General features: G+C 53.8%; 1 long non-coding RNA gene across 5 annotated transcripts in view; it reads left to right on the top strand.

Annotated features, from left to right (window-relative positions):
• The window catches only part of LOC142435610 (uncharacterized), a 68,946-nt gene extending 52,471 nt beyond the window's left edge, over positions 1-16,475 (top strand). For 2 of the 5 annotated variants that reach the window (XR_012781583.1, XR_012781586.1), the window contains one exon: positions 895-2,472. This is a non-coding gene — a long non-coding RNA (uncharacterized LOC142435610). The other 3 variants (XR_012781590.1, XR_012781591.1, XR_012781588.1) reach the window with 3 other exon arrangements.
• The last annotated feature ends 4,269 nt before the right edge of the window (positions 16,476-20,744 follow it).

Here is a 20,744-nt window from a genome sequence, read left to right as displayed (position 1 = left end):
GTTAATATTCGAAATACCAGAGGCATGGCGTCCGATATCACAGTAAGTTTCTCAGAACAGAGAGCGCTGGTGGAGACCTAGGTCAGGGATATACGGAAAAGCAATTGCTTCCCGTGGTGACATTTTTGTTCAATAATGGTTTCCATGATTCTGTAGCAAAAGTTTTTTGTTTAACTTACCCTTGTACGTTATTTGGGTGAGACTTTGGATAGCCAGCGCTGCTGTAGCAGAAATGCCCTCAAGTAGATGACTACTTAAAAAGGGAAAATTAACCCCCCTCAAAGACGAGGGGTCTGGACATCTAAATTCTTCGTGCTGACTCCAGAGGGAACCTCTCTCTGCGGGCATTGACGGAAGCTCTCGGCACCTCTTTCCGCTTCCGTTCCTGGGTGGCCCTGTGCCCTCCACGTGGTGTGCTGTTCATCTTCTCCCATTTCCATCCTTCCTTCCTCCCCTTGTTGCCGTGGTTAGGTGCCGTCGGGTCAGCTTTCTTAGTTCACCGCCTCCTTTCCACTGCCCCTCCACTTGCCCCAAACGACGTCCTTCTCCAGGACAACTTTCCAGACAGCGTGTCCAAAGCGTTTAAACCCGAGTCTTCACACCCTTTCTTCTAAGCGGCATGTGGGCTGCGCTGCTTCCAAGACGGATCAGCTCGTCCTTTTAGCGATCCCTGGTCCTTTCAACACTCTTCTGCAGCCCCCCATTCCAACACAGTGATGTTTTCACGCGGTCTTCCTTATTCGATGTCCAACGTTCACATGCGTCTGAGGAACGTGAAAATAACCTGCCTGTGTCAGGTGCACCTTAGACCTCGAGGTAACACCCTAGAGAGGTCGTGGGCAGCAGATTCACCCAACGCAATGTGTCTTTTGATCTCTTGACTGCTGCTTCCAGGGGCATCGATCGCGGATCCAAGCAAGAGGAAAGTCATGGACAACTTCCAACGTCGCTCCGTGTATCACGAGGTCACCTGTGGGTCCAGTTGTGAGGATCTGCATTTCATTACATTGAGGTGTCGTCTGTACTGAAGGTGCCGTCTCTCATCTTCATCGGCTGGTGCTTCCGGTCCTCCTCACTCTCAGGAAGCAAGGTTGTGTCCTAGGTACTGAAGGTGGTTCATAAGCCTTCCTCCGATCCCGATGCCCCGCTCCAGATGTGTGCACCAACCCCAAAGGCTAGTGTGTCTGGGTGGACTAGAGAAACAAATGCAAGGGAACTCATTTGTGTATAAGAGAGAGTGTTATATAAAGGGCCATTGTACTTTAGGGCCCAGTCCAGTCCAAGCCCATAAGTCCAATATTAGCCCATGTGTCTGAAACTGGTCTATAAAGTCCTCCTCAGACTCACGAAACACATGCAATGACGCTGAATGCAGGAGGATCGCAGGCCGGTGGGTGGAAAGTCTTGTGGATCCAGTGGCCGTGGAAGCATCTCAGCGCTGGCAGGGTCTCCACGTGGCTCCTCCAATACAGGGCACTAGCGTAGCTCCATGTTTCTTGTCAGTAGAGCACCTTCCAGGGAGTGAGCTAAGAGAAGAGATGTCTCCCGCCTCCAAGGAGGAAACACCAAGAGTTCCCAGCATTCTCAGGAGAAGTCCATGTCCACACAGAGGCCTCATTGGCATGTTAGACTCCACTCCTACATTCTGTTTTCCTTTGCTTTTTTTACATTTTATTAGGGACTCAAACAACTCTTATCACAATCCATACATATACAGACATCAATTGTATAAAGCACATCCATACATTCCCTGCCCCAATCATTCTCAAAGCATTTACTCTCCACTTAAGCCTTTTGCATCAGGTCCTCTTTTTTTCCCCTCCCTCCCCTTTCCCCCCTCCCTCATGTGCCCTTGGTAATTTATACATCGTTGTTTTGTCATATCTTGCCCTATCTGGAGTCTCCCTTCACCCCTGTCTCTGCCGTCCCTCTCCCAGGGAAGAGGTCACATGTGGATCCTTGTAATCAGTTCCCCACACTCCTACATTCTTAATTCTCAAACTGACAGCAGATTATGTAATGACCAGAGTCAGTGCCCTCTTCCAGTGCCGCAAAGGGAAAAATTAATTTGAGATACACTCTGTACCAGTACTGCCTCATCAAGATAGCCAAGAGAGACCATTTCCAAGTGGGATTCGAGGCACTGGGCGGTTTTCCAAAAGACTGGTAGTTTGGACACACCAGCTGCCCCGCGACAGAAGTGTGTGCCCGCCGTTGATGCACACAAGGCTGTGTCGGAAGCCCCCCCTCCCCCCCGGGTCATCGTACACTTTCCTCCAGGACATTGAGGAATCAGAGTTCGCAGCAGAAAAACATTCAAAAGTAGAGTTAAATTTATCATGGGAGACGGTACGATGCAGTGATAGTGTTAAACGCTTGGCGTGGTTTCCTCTGTTGCTGTTTATTACACGTTTTCAGTCTATGAAGTTCAGGTTAGATAAAGTGATGGAAACGACGGCATTGATGGTTTCTTGCAGGGGTGGGGCTTTTCTGGGGAGATCGACGGCACGGGGGGTGGGGCGCAGATGACCATGCGTTCAGGTGAGAAGCAAAGGGTCTGGAAATGATTTTGGAGATGATCGCGCAATTCTTTTTCATACGATTGCACCGTTGAACCGGATGACGTGTGAACGATATGCCGTTACAACAGTTTGCAAGGAGGACCAAGAGCAATGCCTTCCCTCGGCCGAATTCCTCACATGCATTTTGGTGGGGACACAATTCCATCTGTCAGCGGCATGAAAACTTGGCATTGCATTTTGCATTTTCCAGGGAGGCGAGTTCAGGAAGTAAACCGAGCTCCGCGTTGACTTGCCTCTTTGGGCTTTTAATCTCTCTTTCTACTGAAAGGTCAATGATTCCGCCCACGTGAACTGTGTGGAGACAATGACAGAAGGAGGCTCCGAGGCAATTGCTTCCCACCAGGATGCGGATTGTTGATGTTTTGAGATGGTGTCCAGCACATCACATGCTCCTGGTTCCCGGCACACCACGGTCAGATTGCCACGTCCACAGACAGATGGTATAAAGGGTGGGGGGAGGGGGCGCGTGCAGAATGTGTCCAGCAAGAGGCACACTTGCCTTCCGTTTGCACGGAAATCTGGAGCGTAAGAACAGGATGAGGATTCCCAGGGTGTTCTCAGGTACCCACACAGGCTCGCTCGCCAGGGGCAGCCTGGCACGATGCTCACCAGATGATGACCCTTCTGTCTCTCTCCGGGTACCATTTCTGGCCGTTGCCTTTGTAGATTTCAGGGCCGTGGCACACCATCCCCGCGGCTTGGGTCCACAGAGAGGACATCAGTGGGAATCATGGCGTGCTTGGTTACTTCTGACGGGGTGGCTGCCGCAGCAAAGGAGAACCTACGACCATGAAGCTTTACAGCCAGTAAGCAAGCATGTCAACGGGTGGACGCGACTGAGCCTCGAGTCGGGGTGATGCACGCCGTCTCGGGGATCTCTAGCTGGATGGTGCGGTAGCAAAGAAAGGTTTGGTGGTGTCAATCCATCTCCTTGAGGGACTTCCTCCTTTCTTGCCACCCGTCCACTTGACCACACATGACGTCCTTCTCCAGGGAGTGCTTGTGGCGAATCTAAAAGGCTGGGGGTTCGACTCCACCTGGAAACCCCACACGAGACAGAGGGTAGATCTGCTCCTGTACAGAGGGACGTCATCGTTAGGGGGTTCCCCTCAGAGGGGCCCCGGGTACATCAGAACCAAGTGCTGCCCCTTCCTGAACCAACCTCACAATTGTTTCCACGTTTGAGCGTCTTGTTGCAGCCCCTGCATCAATTGTCTCCTTGCGCCTCCTCCTCGCTTCGGCTGACCCCCCAGTTTTCCGAGCATGAAATCCTTTGCAATGTCTGGTCTCCGCGGATAACCTTGTCCACAGTCCGCGAGCGGGGTGAGGTCTCATCATCCTCAGTTCCTGGAAGTCGTGTCGTACGGCACAACCCGGGGCCCCTGTGAGCCCGAGGGGTGACTTGATGAAGCAACAGCGTTCGGTAGCACGTGTCACGCGCCAGAAGTGTTGCCATCGGGTTTTATTCTAAGGAGGAGGGCGGCGTAGAACTGCCCCGTGGGGTTTTCAAGGCTGGCGTGTGTTAAGGAAGCAGATGGGCACATCTTTATCCTGGGGAGATGCATCAGGGCTGGACGGTGTTTCATTCTGTGACACACACACACCGGTACACGTATCAATCCGCTCATGGGCATTGCGTTTTGTCACCATTCTTTGCAAAGGAGATTTGCAGGAAGGTATGTATCTGGACAGGAGGACCCCTGATGTCCTAGTGGTCTGCGTGCTGAGCTGCTAACCAAAAGGCGAGCAGTTCGAGCTCACTGGCCACCCTGCGTGAGAATCATGAGGCTGTCGGCTCCCACAAAGAGTTAGAGTCTCAGAAACCCCAAAGTCAAGTTCTACCCTGACTGACAGGGCTGCTATGAATTGGCATCGGCTCACAGGCAGCGAGCTGAGTTTCTGAATGATTCTCAGACACTGTCCTGGTCATGATCTCTCCGAAGCACCCGTGTGACACACACAGATGACAGCCCCCCATCTTCCTCACCTAGCATCTGCGTAGTGTTCCCCTGATGAAAGCAGCCATGATCGAATCACTTCAAGACAGAGCGGGAATGAAGGCAGCCAAGCAAGTGGGGGGAGCGGCCAATGCCTGCGACAATCCGCGGCTTTTGTAGGTGGGCATTGATTTCCCGAGACGTCCCTGTAGCACGTATCAGAAGTTTCCGGGAGGGAGAATCCTGGCCAGGAAATGTGTTTAATTCTGTTGGATGACTCTCCATTGTATAAGAAACCCCACTTCCAGCCAGTCAATTCCCACCCATAGCAGCCTTGTAAGAGAGAGGAGAAGGGACCCCGTTGGGTCTGGGGTTGTCTTGGTGAAAGCTTTGAACCCCTAACCTGTGGATCGCGGCTCACCTCGTTAACGTCTTGACAAGCAACGATGTCCGAGATGCACCAGCGGGGCCGTCAAAAGGGGGGAAGACCTTTGGACACGATGGACTGGCGCGATGTGTGCATCGATGGGCGTAACCATGACAACAGGTGCGAGGATGGTGCAGGACCGGGCACTGCTTCCTTCTGCTGTGCACGAGGTCCCCGTGCACAACATTAGTCTAGGACACACTGGCTCCTCACTACCCCAGCCTGCCACCAGGACGCTTTCAAGGTGTAAGGATGGCTCTCTACTGGACATCTTAATTTTTATTTTTTTAATGGATTAGGTGTGTGTGTGTGCATTTCAGACCCTCCATCTTGCAGCTAATTCTTCAAACCATCATCAACCCCCGTCCCCATCATCTCTCCCACCCCCTTCCGCTGAGTGCTCTTCCCCCCCTGTGGTCTCCTGTCCTCCTGGGGTGTGAACCTGCTGACCTTCTAGACCTTTGCTTCCTCTTCCCGTTCTGGCCCTTTCCCGTGGGAGCATCCAACGTCTGTTCCCTTAGGCGCGCCCGTCTTTGTCTTCGCTTTTAGCCTTTCGGTCGTGGTCTTGTACGACATTTGTCCTTCTGTGGTTGGCTGGCTTCACTCGGCATACGGTTCTCCAGGTTCACACCCGTCGCGAGGGGCTTCTTGGTTCCATCGTTGTTTGTTCGTGATTCATGGAGTCCTACTGTGTGCGGGTCCCAAAGGCTCTTAATCCGTTCTTCTGCTGATGGGTGTTTAAACTGCTTCCTACTGCTTGCTGTTGTGGACAGGGACGTGCACATGTCTGTTTATGTTTCGTCTCTGGCTTCTTTAGGATGGACACCCGGTGCAGGTATTGCTGGCTCACAGGGGATTTCTACTCCCAGTTGCTTTAGGAAGCATCTCATCACTTTCCACAAGGGTTGTACATCACTGCAGACCCACTCGCCGTGTGTGAGCCTTCTAATGCCTCTGTTCCATTTCTAGCACTTGCTCTTACCTTGGGTGACCATTGTTTGTGCGAGGTGGTATCTCGTTGTTGGTTTCATTTGAATCTCCCAGAATGACTGTGAGAAAGTTCCCGTGTGTTTGTGAACTATTTGGATGTGCTTTGGGGTGAGCTGCATGTTCATGTCTTGCGCTTACGTTTTGATTGTAGTCTTCAAAAAAAATTGTAGCATTCATTTGCTTTCTTAGTGAAGTATGGCATCTTGCGTAGATTCAGGAGAGGAGTCTTTGATCCATTCAGGTCTTTAATCCATCTTGAGTTTGTTTGTTTGTTTGCACGAGGAGTAAGGTATTGGTCCAATTCCATTCTTGTCAAATGGGGATTCCAGTTTGCCAGTGCCCCTTGTTGAAGAGTCAGTCTCTCTCTCTCTCTCTCTCTCTCTCTCTCTCTCTCTCTCTCTCTCTCTCTCTCTCTCTCTCTCTCTCTCTCTCTCTCTCATTGAATTTATTTATTTTTAAGCCTTTGGTTGAGGATCAATCGCCTGTAGGTGGATGGATGTATTTCTGGGTGTTCTGTTCTGCTGCACTCCTCCCTATGGAGGAAGCCATTCGTTTTTCCATTTCTTTAAAAAATGAAGTCGGGGTCGCGATCAGGACAGCGTTGTATCTATAGGCTACTTCGAGCAGTATTGATATTTCCACCATGTTCAGCCTTCCTACTCATGAGCCTGGGGTATCCTTCCATTCATGTAGGGTCTCTTGGTTTCTGGCAGTAGCATTCTGGAGTTTGCTTTGTTTTATTAAACAGATCTTCTGTTTTTCTGGTTTCATCTTTTGTAACTGGAGTAGAAAGCCCCGTCTTTTGCCCCAGCAGCAGCTGGTGGTTTCGAACTGCTGACCTTGCTGATTGGAGCCCAACACGGCTGGATTTCTATAGCTGGCCGTTATTGTGTGGAGAAATTCCCCCTCTAACCTTATTTTGTTGTTTCAAGGGAATGCTTGTTGGATATTTTCAAATGTTTGGGTTTTTTGTTTTATTTTTGCATCGATTGATATCGTCAGGTGGTTCTTTCTTTGGGTCTTGGTCTGGGTGGTGGTTTTCCCACCCATCCTTGAATACCTGAGGGGAAGCCTACTTGACCACGGACAGACATTTAATACGTTGTTGGATCCTATCGGCCATGGTCTTGTTGACCATGTTTCCTGTGTGCATGCAGCCATCTTGGTCTTTCGTTTCCACCTCGGTGATGCTTTTTGCATTAATTATGTTCCCTTCGCAAAATGAGTTCAGGACTTTATTGTCCTTTTCTGGAATAATTTGTGCAGAATCGGTGACAGCCCTTCTCTGAACACTTGGTAGAATTAACGGGTGAGGTCGCCTGGTCCTGAGCTTGTCTTGGTTGGGGATTTTAAGTCACCTGCTCTGTTTCTTTGTATGCTATGTGTCTGTCGGGTTTTTCTGTCACTGCATTCGTTTGGGTAGACGGCGGAAATTTGTCCGTGTCACCTAGGTTTCCAAACTTGTTGGAATATAGTCTTTCATCGTTGTGTGTTACTATTGTTTTTGTTTTATTCGGCTCTGTAGTGATGATGTGTTTGATTTCCGCTCTTCTTCTTGATGTTTGCACGCTCTCTTTCTTTTCCTCTGTGAAATGGGCCAGTGGTTTGTCCACTTTGTTAATCCCTTCAAAGAACCAGCTTCTTGTCTTGTGCGTATGTGTGTTTCTTCTTTTTCCTTCTATTTTCCACTCCCTTTATTTCTGCTTTAATCTTTATTGTGTGGCTCTGGGTTAACTAGAGAAACAAAATCCAGAGACACTCAGCTACGTGTAATAGAGAACTTTATATCAAAGACTAATTGTAGATTAAGAACACATCCCAGCCCAGTCCAGATCAGGTCCATGACTCCTATATTAGCCCACATGTCTGATACCAGTCTGTCAATTCCTCTTCAGACTCATGTAACACATGCAAAGATGCAGAATTCAGGAAGATCACAGGCCAGTGGGTGGAAAGTCTTGTGGAAGCATCTCAGCGCTGGCGCGGGTCTCCACGTGATTCCTCCGAGTCCAGGGCTCTGGCTCCATGTGGCTCGTCAGGAGAAACTCCTCACAGGGAGAGGAAGCAGAGAGCAGTGTGCGTGCCTCCAGAGAGCTATGTATCTGCAAATGAGGTCATCACGTTGTGATCCGATTGACAGGCTAAGCTGCACCCCTTCTCTCTTAATAGTCTCAAGTCGACCCCCAGATTATGTCACTGCCCCATTTATGATTTCTTTTCTCCTGGAGGTTGCAAGTCTGTTTTGTTGCTCATGAGCTACTCGTTGAAGATGCTGGGTTAAAGTGTTGACTCGGGGTTTCTCCTCTTGGTTAACAAGTGGACTGAGAGCTATAAATTGTCCTCTGGTAGCGGCTTTGGCTCTATCCCGAAGATCGGGTGTGTTCTGTTTTCGTTCCCCTTTGTTCCATGGAATCATTTCATCCCTTATCGAATCCAGTTCACAGCCATTTAAAAGCAGTGTGTTGTTCATCTTCAGTGCACTTGACTTTTAGCTATACAAGTCCATCTCACCTTCAAATCTGAGGCTGCTGCAGCTTGTGCTGTCGACTGTTGGATTCTAGGTTTACAGCCGTGCGGCCGGAGGACATGGAGTGTAGAAGCTCAGTGTTTTAAAGTGTATTCACACTTGCTCTGTGACCTGACACGAGGTCCACTGTTGCTGGGTCTGAGCCCAGAGCTGCACGCTCATTTCTGCTCACCGTCTGCTGAGCAAGGCGTGACGCCCTTGTCCAGGGACTGGCCTCGTCTGCTAATATTGTCCAAAGTGCAAGAGACAAAGTAGCCACCTCACTTCTAAGGAGCCTTCTGGCTGTGCTTCTTCCCAGAGAGACGTGTTTCCTCTTCGGCCGGTCCCCATTAGTCTTTGCCGTTGCTATAATTTAGAGGCGGTGATTCTTGGGTTGTCTTCCTTACGCGTTTCCCAGCTGCCCCGTAACGGTGGCAGCACAGACCACCGTTGTCTTCTGTCACCTGCGTCCTTCAAGGCAAGGGGGTTGTATATTTGAAGGTATACTTAGCAATTAAGCTGTCATCGGTTCTCTCCCCTGCCCCCACCTGCTGACCAATGCCAACGGCACATCCTGCAGGCCAGGAAAATGGATGAGAACTGCGTGCATAGAACAGACTGGGAGTTATCACGCTTCTGCTGCTGGTGCACAGGTGAGACTTTGGAGGCTCTGAAACCGGGATTCCATCCAAATTAATCCCCTTGGATTAAGACTGCAACGTGGCCAAACCCACACCTGCCTGTGTGTGTGCGCTTTACTTGCAAAGGGCAAAGAGCAACGAAGGTTGGTGAGAAGCCCCATGGGGCAGTTTCGCTCTTGCGTCTCAGGTCACGTCAACGGCAGTGAGTGTTGGTTGGCTCCGTGTCCGTCCCCAACAATTTCATATCATCTGATCCTTTACGATCCTAAAAGGCAACAACAGAACTCAACCGGAGAGAAAAACAAAAACCAAAAAAGGTACCTCAGGACTACGGAGTCGATTCCAACCCTTAGCCGCCCCACAGGAGAGAACCATTTGCAAGACTGCACCTCTTTACGGAAGTGGATCTCCTGCCTCCTTGTCCTCCCACAGAGCAGCTGGTGGATTTAAACCTCTAACCTTTGAGTCACCAGCCCAGTGCTTGCCCCGCGGCAATACCGAGAGGTCCTTCATGTACGGCGAGCCTCGGAAAACAGGTCCTGGCATGTATATGTCCTCTGTTTCTCCAGAAAGGGGGAAAATAGGCTTGTAGAAACTTAGACGCCTACTCGAGTAGAAGGGGGATAAATGAACGCATGCGAACGACAACAGAGAGGAGCGTGGGTGTCAGAGGGGGCTACGCCTTGGGCTGCTCACTGCAAAGCGAGCAGTTCGAAGCCGCCAGCGGCTCCTTGGGAAAGCGTCGAGGCTGTCTGCTCCCGTCAAGAGCGACCATCTCGGAAACCCACGGGGGAAACGGTGACTTGTGCTCAGTCCCAGATACCCCCAGCCCCTGAGGCTCCACAACTCTGTTGCTTCAGTAAACACGCTGCAGACAATGCTGAAGCTGCTCTTCCGTCGCAAACACGGGGCTCCAGGCACCCAGAGCAGCCCCTGGTGCAGCCGGGAGGCTGGAAGCCGAGTGAGATGTGTCAATCTCAGAAGGAGGACAGTCCTCGCAGGACCCCCACGTAGAGGAGACGGAAACTCAAGGGGTGTGGAGAGCAACGTCGTGATTGAGTGGCTGCCCGAGGTCAGCAGGAGGGAGCTGGCCCTGTTGCCATCATTCCAAACGGATTTCCGCTGAGCGTCCAGATGAAGAGGGACTGGGAAGCAAGGCCCCAGTGATCGACTTCCAAAATGCAGCCGTGGTGGGTGGGGGGCGACCCAGTGCAGCGTGACGGTCCCATCTGACAGCAATTCGGGGACGGATCAAGACCCACAGGCGCTCTGTGGCGCGTGTGTTGCAGCTGACCCGTGGCTGCAAACAGCAACCTGCGCACGAGGGCGTGTCGGTGAAATCCGTCCACTCAGGTGACAAAGATCCTGCTCCCTTTCCCTTACAGATTGCGGCAACGTTGACATCCAGAGGATTCATGCTGAAGGGGGATTCGTGGGGCGATTTTCCTTGAACTCAATGAGGGGGGTGAAGAAACCAGAGTCGTGGCTGCCATTGGGTACCTCTCCCAGCCCACCCTGCCCCTGAGGAGGGTCCACTGACTGACCAGGGCTGTCGGCGCACAAGGAGTATGCCCGCCCCTGGTCTGCACCTCAGTGGGTCTGCTGGCAGTAGTGACCTTGTAGGGTGGTGGGCTCATGTCTGTCTCAGTCCATCTCGAAGGGGTCTTCTTAGCGATCGTGATTCGGGGGCGAGCGGATGCAGCAAGCAGGCGTCCACGCACGCGGTGCTTCCTGATGTGGGTTGCAATGGTCGCGATGCAACATGACCCTTCCCACGTCCTCCCTGGGTTTTCCCCAGTGACGGTCTTCCTGCCCTTCCCTGCCGCCTGAGCTTTTCGGCTGGGCAAATGACCCCCTGTGGATCCCGTGTGGTTGATAGGTCTAGACCAGTGGTTCTCAACCCGTGGGTCTTGACCCCTTTGAGGGTCGAACGATCCTTTCACAAGGGTCACCGAAGAGCATCGGAAATCGGTGTTGGAAGACGGATTTCTGATGGTCTTAGGAATTGAGACACCGCTCTGCTATCCGTCTCCAGGCGGGTCCATCCATGTGCAGACATGCCCACATACGAGCACCCGGCGTGAAGACTGCTACCCACGCTACGCCATGCTTGAAGACAAAATTGCATTCATTTGTCATTAGAAATCAATGTTTTACAATATGGAATGACATATTGTTTTGTGATTCATCACTCTGCTTTAATGATGTTCAACTTGTAACAATGAAAACACATCCTGCAGATCAGATATTGATATGACGATTCATCACCGTAGCAAAGTTACAGTGATGAAGTAGCCATGAAAACAATGTTATGGTTGGGGCGTCACCACCACCCAAGGACCTGCATGAGGAGGGTTGAGAAGCCCTGGTCCAGGGAATCTGCACCTCCATCGTTTTCATGCCCCCCCCCCCATGGCACAAGATTTCTTGGGAACACACACAGGTTCTGAATATTTCTGTACGAACCCACTGGGTCACTGTCTGGTACCCACATCCGACAGCGACTCTCCTGGGTGTTCGTCTTCTCGGATGCACCTGACTGAACGAATTCAGGAGTTAAACATTGGAACCAGCCAGAACAGGTTCCAAGTGCAGACTGCGGTGTCGAGCCCAACCCGAATCCTTCCCTGTATTGATTATAGCGGTGAAAACAAGGTGCGTCAGAACCAAACCAAACCAGCTCTGCTTCAGACTCATGGGGACTCCGCTGGATGGGGCAGAACTGCCCCCACGGGTTTCTGAGTCTCTCTCGTTATTTCTGGGAGCCGACGGCCTCATCTTTCTTTTGCAGAGAGGCCGGTGGGTTTGAACCGCTGGCTTTGCAGTGGATAGTGCAGTGCTTAACACACGGTGTCACCACCACCACCCCCCAAGAACCCAACACCACCAAACTCACCGCCAGCGAGTCCATTCCAACCCACAGCGACCCCACGGGGAGGAATTCCCCCTACAGGTTTCCCAGACCGTAAACTCTCCATGGGAATGGGAAGCCTGCTCTTTCTCCCCAGGAGTGGCTGGCGATTGTCAACGGCTGACCTCATGGTGAGCAGCCCAGCCTGCATCCAGCCGCTCGACCCTGTCCCTGTGAGTCGGCACCGGCTTGGGTTCAGGGAGAAGACAGCCCCAAAGAACAACACATTAAAACGCATGACAGTCAGTCTGAGAAACCCTCTCCCGTAGGGTCACTGTGAGGTGGCATCGACCCGTTGGCAGGGATGTGGGGCGCAGAGACCAAGCTTCATGTCACGGCTGGTTCTCTACTCGCTCTGGGTTGAGTCGGGTACAGAATAAGATTCAAATCACCAGCTCGTGGTAGAAGGAGAAGCTGCTGCAATGGTGGGTGGGTGTCTGAGATTTACATCCTTCCGTCTGCAGAGCCGGATGTGAAGATGCAGCCTGCCTTCCCCGCAGTGGAAAAGCCCAGGGATGCAGGTCCACTTGCGGTGGCTTGTGTCCGTGGTGCTGGTCCACCGCCGCTGCAAGATCAGTGGTCGCTCACCGCACCCTGTCCACGTGGACGCCTCGAGGAGGGGCACCCATGGGTGCAGAATTTCCGACGGATCAGATCTGCCGCTTAGGTGAGCCGCTAACGGAGAGGCCCGCCGTCCGAAACTACCAACTGCTCCGGGAAACAGCGATGAGCCTTTCGACGTCCGTCGAGCGTTAGGCTCTCAGAGACCCACAAGGGGCAGTGAGTTCTGCTCTGTCCTGCAGGACTCGCTGCGAGTCGACATTGGCTGGATGGCAGTTTACGGTGTGTTTTTCGGGTAATGCCATTTATTGTGTATTTAGCTTCTCGATGTTTACTCTTTATTTAGCTGTGTCTGCAGGGCTTCGTGTGAGCGAGCAAGCCGCTGTGTGAGGCCGTCTGCAGCCCAAGGAAAGAGTATCAGGAAAAACACCTTCAGGCGCATCGGAAGGTGGTCAGGAGTGGGATCATCCCAGGACACAGGATGGGAACGCGATGGACACAGGGAATGGGTGATGCATTGGCCAAAAGCCCACCCCGGAAAGGCTCCCGGACATGCCCAGCGTCTAAAGGTCCTGCGGCGTGAAGGGCCGCGGTGCTTCTGCACCAGGACGCGGTCTCTGTGCGAAGGGTGGTCTCTGTGCAGGGCAGACACTGCCGCGGCTGCTTGCGTCGCTGTGTCCCGAGAAGCCCTGTCGATCGGGATCTTTCTTTCTCTCTTTCTGTTTCCGCTTGTTTCGCTTCGCTTTCCGCAGACACCTGCCCCGCGGAGCCCGTGAGTTGAAAAACTCGACGTGTCTCAGTGGGTTAAGAAAGGCGTGGGTACAATAGCATCGCTGGGCATCGGGCAAGAAGAGGGAAGAGAGAAACCCTGATTTGTAAGATGGGAAAGGAGAAAAGGTCTGGTTTCAGGAAGGATGCCGTCTCCAAATCCCCTTTTAAGACAGACCTCCTCTGAAAATGGTGCACGTAACACGAGGCGCGTCCCGACCTCGTGCTCCATGGGATACGACATTTGGAAGAGGGACTGTGATCCAAACCAGGTGACGTCCCGTAGACCTCCACCGCCAGCACATTGTCTCGTGTGTGCAACGTGCAGAGGGGGCTCGGGGCTGCCGCGAGTCACACACTGGGCTGCGGACACAAGGTCGGTGCGTCGAACCCACCAGCCGCTCCTCCACTGACCGATTAGGCTGTCTGCTTGCATGAAGATTTCCAACCTTGGAAACCCACAGAGGCAGCTCGACCCTGTCCTGTGAGGTCCGTATGAGTCAGCATTGATTGAGTCCATGGCAGTGGATCGTGTGTGTGCATGCATGTACATGCGTATGCATGTGTGTGCATGCATGTGCGTGCGTGCATGTGTGTGTTGCATCTGCAAGTCAGCAGTTCGAAACCATCAGCCGCTCCCTGGTAGGAAGACACGGCTGCCCCGCTCCTGTAAAGAGGGACACACTCTGAAACTCATGGGCGCCCTGGTCACAGTCCTACCCTGTCCCATGGGTCAGAACCGACTCCATAGCAGTGCGCCTAGGTTTGGGCCATGGACTAGCTCCCAGGAACCCAGAACCACGGGGCCAGCACCAGCTCCTGTCCGGTCTGCACGCACGAGGAGAAAGATGGAATGAATGGAAAATCCCAGCTGGAAACCCCCTCCCCTTCCCCTCCTGAAGCACATGAGACAGACGTTGGTGTCGCGAGCTCCACCTGGGAGCTTGTCGTTACGATCAAACTACTGACCCGTCCACTGCTTACCTATCACTGTGCCAGGTTGCAAGAGCCCTGCGGGCGTGGTGTTTACTGCCAGTTAGTGGGGCTGCTAATGGCAAGGTCACCAGTCGGAAACTACCAGCTGGGGCAGGAGACAGAGATGAGAATTTTGACTTCCTTCCGCACAAAGTTATGGCCTCACGTGGAAGAAGCACACCAGCCTGTGGGATCACGAGGTGTCCAAGGGAGCAGGTATCAGGCGTCATCAGAACAAAGAATCATGTCATTGTGAATGAGGCAGGGAGTGCGGAGTGGGGACCCAAAGCCCATCTATGGGCAACTGGAGATCCCCTTGCAGAAGGGTCACGGGGAGGAGACGAGCCAGTCGGGGTGCAGGGTAGCAACGATGAAACATGCAACTTTCCTCTAGTTCTTGAATGTTTCCTCTCCCAGTATCATGATCCCAATTCTACCTTACAAATCTGGCTAGACCAGAGGATGTACACTGGTACAGATAGGAACTGGAAACACAGGGAATCCAGGGCAGATGATCCCTTCAGGACCAGTGCTGAGAGTGGTGATACCAGGAGGGTGGAGGGAGGGTGGGTTGGAAACGGGGAACTGATCACAAGGATCTACATGTGACCTCCTCCCTGGGGGACGGACAACAGCAAAGTGGGTGAAGGGAGACATTGGCCAGTGCAAGATATGACAAAATAATTTATAAATTATCAAGGGTTCATGAGGGAGGGGGGAGCAGGGAGGGAGGGGGAAAAATGAGGACTTGATGCCAGGGGCTTAGGTGGAGAGCAAATGCTCTGAGAATGATGAGGGCAATGAATGTATAGATGTGCTTTACACAGTTGATGTATGTATGGATTGTGATAAGAGTTGTATGAGCCCCTAATAAAATGATTTAAACAAAAAAAGTTGCAGCCTCAGGAACCCACAGGGGCAGTTCTACCCTGTCCTGGAGGGTCGCTGTGAGTCGGCATGGCCACGGTGGCAGCGCGTTTGTTTCCGGTTCAGTGCGAGGTTAATTCCATCTGCTCTGGATCTGGTTCCTTCGTCTCCTTTGACTGTGTCCACACAACATCACGCGAACGAGGAAACGTCCAGCAGACACTGTGGAAGGGTAAAGGGAGTGGTGGTGGGGGGGGAGGAGAGATGTGGCTTCAAACACCCCTTCTTCTCATCGGTTCCCATCGGCGTCCTTGTTCATTCCAATAAAATGAATGTGCACTTCACACTCACACACATCTCTGGAGAAAAGGGTCTCTGTGTCTCTCACTGTTACTAATTAGAAGCATGGGCATCATTTACACTTTCTACATCACAAACATTACGTGTCTCTGAGCCGCGGCAGACCAGGGGCGTAGGCATTGGGCTGCTCACCACCAGGTGAGCGGATCGAAACCCCCGGTCGCTCCGTGGCGTCCCAAACCAAACTCACTGCCATCCGGTCAACGCCAACTCACAGTGACCCTTTAGGACGGGGTACAACTGCCCCCGTGGGTTTCCAAGACTGTCGGTCGTTAGGGGAGCCGAGAACCTCATCTTTCCCCCTCAGGGCGGCTGTTGGTTTCAGACTGCAGTTAGCAGAGTCGCCCGTAACCCAGCCGAGCAGCAGGACGCCCCTTCCCTGGAATGCAGACTTGGAAATGCTAAGGAGCCGTTTTACTGGGCACTGCGAGGTTGATATAAGTCAAAATCCACTGCCCCACTGTGGGGTGTTTATTGCTGTGTCTTCATTACTATATCACATTCTATTAGGTGCATAGTATGCACCTGTGTTAGACAGGGGTCTCTAGAGAGACAGACCAGATTGCTAGTAATTATATATAAATATATTCATAAAGATAGATATATAATTCAAGAAATGAACCGTTAAATTATATACAGGTAATACAAGAAATTAACAATTAAATTATAAAGCAGTGAGACACTAGCAGTTGAACCGGCCCCTGTTTAAAAAGTTTGAGGACCCCGCCTCCTCTCGCAAGCACTCTGTTCAGTGACCCCCGTCCCTCTGGAGGTCCATTCCTGTGTCTTGGGCTCCCGCTGTCACCCGTCGCCTTCTGCACGCCTGCTATTGGGACCCCCACCAGACGGGGGGACCCGGTGAGTGCGGCAAAGAGCTGAGACACAGCAGCTGCTGTGAGGACGTTTCCTTGCCAAGCGGGGTTCCCTTCTGTTTCACACGACGTCGCTGGGGGGAGCCTGCTACCGTGAGATGCTAGTCCATCATTCTGGCTCAGGGCTTTCCCTGCGACCCAACAGAACTGCCCCGCGGGCTCTTCTAAGCTCTTTAACCTGGGCGTATGGGACGAGCCGTCTTGACGCATTGAGTTTCCTCCACGACAATTACAGAAAGCATTTTACATTTGCCGCCTCCCGCGTACGCTGGCTGGTATCCTCGTAACGAGGCAGTTGCACACGCAGACTCGTTTTTCCCAAGCCCTCTAACCTCAAAGCTCTCTGTGCGGTCAGCCTGTCTCTATGGCTACACGCCCACTGGACGTGAACATACATGGAACATGCGTGGGTCTCGTTCATGAAAGCGTGGCTTCAGGAATACATAGAAACACAATTGGCTTTATCCACGACGTGAATAGAAACGTAGTCAACACGCTCGTAGAAAGTAACCATCAAGTGCAGAGACTGCTGTACTGACCCGACTCGTCAGCCCAGTATCTCCCGTGTTGTGAAATGTATAACATGACAAACTATGTAAATACAGAGTATTCGTTTGTACCGTAGATGGTTTCCTTTATAAGTTAATAGCACAACATTGTGTTGTTTCTTTAATAAGAATGTATCCGTTTCTATAATAAAATGTATCTGTTTGTTGGGTTTTTTTAAAAGAACACCTGCGGCTTCGGCCAGGTGTCGATTTGACAGGTGTCCCAGAGATGAAGGAAGTGTTGGTAAACCTCGTGTCGATGCTGTGTAACCGCTGGGGAGATGGGGGCGGAAGGGGGGGCGCTGGACCCCCCAATCTTCCTAGGAGCCGCTGAGCACTCACTGCAAAACACAGGGAACCAGAGAACTCCGTGCCTCTGCTTCCCCGTCTGTGTCTGAGTCATCTTTCTGCATCTCGTCCGAGTCCTGCCTCGCACTGCCCAGTCCTTCCAAGGTCAACGCCGGGTCACAGAGCCTGTGTTCCCATCAAGACTGACCGTCTCGGAAAGCTCGTGGGCAGGTTTGGCTCCGTGGTGGCTTCTAATGGGGAAGTCGGCGGTTGGAAGCCAGCGGCCAAGTCCACTGGAGTGTCCTCTCAGAAACCCACGGGGCAGTTCTCCCCTGTCCTAGAGGGTCCCACTGTCCCAGGGGGCAGTTGGTGGGTTTGAACTGCTGACCTTGCAGGCGACTCCCAGAGGAGCTCCGCACCACGATGCCACCAGGGCTCCAGCCTTTGCAAGGGAGCCTGCCGAGGCCCGTCCTGCATGCCCAGCGTGGGCTGCGGGGTTAAAATCCCTGGGTGATGCCCTTGGCATTTCAGAACCACGTCCCTGGGAACCGGGATGGACCGTCAGCCTAACAAACACACGAGAAGCTGCCGTGGCGTGTTCACGGAGTAGAAAGCCCAGTCTTCCTCCCCGGAGCCAGCGGTGGCCTTGACCTGCTGACCACTAACCCACCAGGGCTTCCCCAGCTTGGCGGCCCCGGCACAGAATTCCTCAGCGGCTTCCCCTGGGGATGCTCCATCTTTAACAACACCGTTGACCATGGTTCCTCCTCTCTCGCTTGTGCAGAATGGGGAGCGGGAGATTTTGGGGGGCGGGCCGCTGTGTGCGTGGCCTCCTCCTTCCGGGGTGCAAGTCCTAGGTGGGTTTGCTCCAGCGGCGGCAGCGGGACGTCTCTCCTTCAGGGCGCCCCCCTCTCCCACAGGCCCCTGCCCCCCACAATGCTGCGGATGGATCTGGGGTCCCCTCCCCCCTGCCCCTCAGCAGCAGCGCTTTAGAAACACGGGACAGTGAAGGGAAGAGAGGCGCTCCTTCCCGTCCTGCTTGGAAATGTCTGCAGACAGTCGCTCTGCCGGGAAGGGAATTTCATGCCTTCTTGTTGCCGTTTCCCCTTTTATTTGTCCAAGAAAACGCCCGGGAAGAAGAGTGTGCTCTGCGTCGTCCCCGCCGGCTCCTCACAGCAGGGACGGTGTCCAGTAGACGCCACCCCTCCTCCTCTCCCTCCTCCCCCTCCTCCTCCTCCCCCTCCTCCCCCTCCTCCTCCCCCTCCTCCCCCTCCTCCTCCTGCTCCTCCTGCTCCTCCTCCTCCTCCTCCTCCTGCTCCTCCCCCTCCTCCTCCCCCTCCCCCTCCTCCTCCTCCCCCTCCTCCCCCTCCTCCCCCTCCTCCTCCTCCTCCTCCCCCTCCTCCCCCTCCTCCTCCGCCTCCTCCCCCTCCTCCTCCTGCTCCTCCCCCTCCTCCTCCTCCTCCCCCTCCTCCTCCTCCTCCTTTCCCTTCCCCTCCTCCTCCTCCTTCTCCTCCTTCCTCTCCTCCCCCTCCTCCTCCCCATCCCCCTCACCCCTCCTCCTCCTCCTCCTCCTCCTCCTGCTCCTCCCCCTCCTCCCCCTCCTCCCCCTCCTCCTCCTCTTCCTCCCCCTCCTCCTGCTCCTCCCCCTCCTCCTCCCCCTCCTCCTCCTCCTGCTCCTCCCCCTCCTCCTCCTGCTCCTCCCCCTCCTCCTCCCCCTCCTCCTCCTCCCCCTCCTCCCTCTCCTCCCCCTCCTCCTCCTGCTCCTGCCCCTCCTCCTCCCCCCCCTCCTCCTCCTCCTCCTCCTCCTCCTCCCCCTCCTCCTCCTGCTCCTCCTCCCTCTCCTCCTCCTCCCCCTCCTCCTCCTGCTCCTCCTCCCCCTCCTCCCCCTCCTCCTCCTCCCCCTCCTCCTCCTCCCCCTCCTCCCTCTCCTCCCCCTCCTCCTCCTCTTCCCTCTCCTCCCCCTCCTCCCCCTCCTCCTCCTCCTCCTCCTCCCCCTCCCCCTCCTCCTCCTCCTCCTCCTCCCCCTCCTCCCCCTCCTCCTCCTCCTCCTCCTCCCCCTCCTCCCCCACCTCCTGCTCTTCCTCCTCCCCACCTCCTCCTCCCCTTCCTTCCTCCTCCTTCCCCTCCTCACCTCCTGCTCCTCCCCCTCCCTCCTCCTCGCCTCCCCCCCTTCCTCCTGCCCCAACCCCTCCCCTCTCTCTCCTGCTCCTCCTCCATCTTCTGACACCCACCCTCCCTCACTCCTAGTGCGTCTCCCCCCTCTCCCCGCATGTCCTGCTCTTCAACCTCTTTCCCTTCCCTGCGAAAACCGGCTCCCCCCACTCCTTCCTTTGTGACGAGAGCGCCCTCAAACTCTAGCCCTGGAGAGACGGCGATTTCCAAGTCCGGGGTGCGATGCAGACTGGCCACTGCTTTTGCTGGAAGCGGCAGGCGCTGTGTCCCCCAAAGAGGGGTGCCCTATGGAGGGGGGGGCGGTGCCTTTTCATCCAAAATAAATCCCAAGAGGGGTGCTCCCTGGTGGTTCTCATTCCCGTTTTAAAACACTTCTTGTTATGAGTTCAGACGGGCCGGTGCCCCGATTCGTGTTCCAGTGTGTGCAGCGCACAGACCAGCCCTTCTCCCCGCGTCCGAGCGCTCTCGGGCTGTGAGCAGGCGACAGGTGTTTGGGGCCCACATCACCTGTTGAGTCTCCACGAGAACCGAGCCCCGGAGAGAGCAGAGCTGACCGACATCAGCCATCACCCCGGAACTCTGCCGGACGAAACCCCACCGCCTGGGAAGCCCCTTATTCTGCGCTCCCCCTTTTTCTGTTTTGGACAAAGAATTGTCTCATCCCGGGTCAACCACCACCACATACCGGCACCTATGGTGAAGCCCACGGGCCCATCCACCTCCCCGAGGGTCTTGCTCTTTGGCAAAGCTGGTCCTCGACTTGACCCAGCAGGCTGCCCATCTCCTGACACCACGTCGGAAGCATCTGAGACCCTCAGGCAGGCCAGCCCCCAAACACAGAACCTCGCACCTGCAGGATGTTCTTAAATCTGACTGATACGCTTGCATTTTTAGAAATCCGTATCACACACACACACACAACATGCAGAATGTGTATAGGAGGCTCCTTCGACATGAAGACGGAGGGACTTCACACACTCCATCACTCAAGGTCCACACGAGCATCCTAGTCCCCTTGTGTTTGGCCGGGTTGACCAGAGAAACAAGCCCACAGACACTCATGTAGCAATAAGAGAGACCTTTATATAAAAGGTAATTGTATGTTGAGAAAACATCCCAGTCCGGTCCAGATCTAGCCCATAAGTCCCACACTGGGACTGGTACTAGCCCATAAATCCCGCTTCAGACTCACGCAGCCCATGCAATGATGCAGAATGCAGGGAGATCGCAGGCCGGTGGGTGCAACGTCTTGTGGATCCAGCGGCAGTGGACGCATCTCCAGGGCCCTCGCAGGTCTCGGCGTGGCTCCACGTGGCTCGTGGACGGGAAGGTGACACCC

Source organism: Tenrec ecaudatus, chromosome Y (assembly GCF_050624435.1).
Source record: "Tenrec ecaudatus isolate mTenEca1 chromosome Y, mTenEca1.hap1, whole genome shotgun sequence".
Classification (NCBI taxonomy): Eukaryota; Metazoa; Chordata; class Mammalia; order Afrosoricida; family Tenrecidae; genus Tenrec; species Tenrec ecaudatus.
This window is presented reverse-complemented; position numbering and strand designations above follow the sequence as displayed.